Raw genomic sequence first — 1,178 nt, 5'->3', positions numbered from 1 at the left:
AAAAAAAAAAAAAAAAAAAAAAAAAAATTTTGGTGAAAGAGTACTACCTGCAGATTTCAATGGCATTACATTTCTAGCTAAATTACAAACAAATATTAATGTCTGGCACCTTACTAGCCCCATCGTCTCCAAATATTTCAACTGACTATATGCAACAGGTTCTTGCAAGAGGCAACACTTCAGAGGCTTTATCCGCTGCCATCAAGATCAAGTCCAAACACCTGGGAGCAGCATGCACGGCTCCCCCCAGCGTGGCTCCAGCTTGGTCTTTCAGCCTCACTTTTGCTCCTTCTTTTCCTTCCACAGTTCAGGTGCTTCAGCCAAATAAGTTGATTAGCTTATTCCTGTCCCCAAAACACGGCTCCCTCACAGTTTGCTTATGCCCATTCTGTTCCAGCCTAATTCCCTAAACCTTTACAAACTCATCCATCATCCACATCCCCATTCTTTCAGGACCAGACCTGGCTGCGTCCTCTGCAGAGCAACCTGGGCGATGTGGCCCAGCGCCAAGCCACGTCCTCCCTCCAGCTGCCAGGAGCATTATTAATATTACCTCTCCTTTGCTTTTGCTCTGCTGTGACATCTTAAAGCCTTCTGTAGATGCTCAGTAAACCCTGCATTCAGAGAAGATGTTGTGTAGAGTAAAAAGAAACCTGGATTTGGAGTGTGAAGGCTCCATCATCGTCTCACCGTGTGCCTGAAAGGGGCAAATGGTTTAATAACTCTGAGCCTTAATTTTTAAATTTACAACAAGGGTCTTATACTGACATTAGAGAGTTTTTGTGAGAATGAAATGAGGTTAAATGAAATCGAGGGTCTGGGAATCCTTGGAAGCTACCTATCTCACTCAGGAAATGTAACTGAATCTGAACTGTTTACAGGATTTGTTTGACTTGGTGTATCTCCATAGTAATGTAATAATTTTGAAAGCAAGAATTATACCAAAATATATCTGTGATTGATTAATTTCAGTGCCTGGTATTTTTTTAAGGGCACTTAATAAATTTATTTGATTTATTTAAAAACAGCTTTTAAAAAGCTCCCTCTAAGTTATGTAAGGCACACTATTTTTTTGATTTTTTTTAAAGATTTTTATTGGGGAATTGGGGTGATGGGAACAGTGCTGGGGAATTGGGGTGATGGGAACAGTGCTGGGGAATTGGGGGAAGGGGAACAGA

At 41.1% G+C, this 1,178-nt stretch overlaps 1 protein-coding gene across 1 annotated transcript in view; it reads left to right on the top strand.

Annotated features, from left to right (window-relative positions):
• The window catches only part of L3MBTL4 (L3MBTL histone methyl-lysine binding protein 4), a 484,034-nt gene that overhangs the window by 344,983 nt on the left and 137,873 nt on the right, over window positions 1–1,178 (top strand).

This window comes from Hipposideros armiger, unplaced genomic scaffold (assembly GCF_001890085.2).
Source record: "Hipposideros armiger isolate ML-2016 unplaced genomic scaffold, ASM189008v1 scaffold_428, whole genome shotgun sequence".
Classification (NCBI taxonomy): Eukaryota; Metazoa; Chordata; class Mammalia; order Chiroptera; family Hipposideridae; genus Hipposideros; species Hipposideros armiger.
Note: the sequence above shows the minus strand (reverse complement) of the source record. Positions and strands in the feature narration are given on the sequence as shown.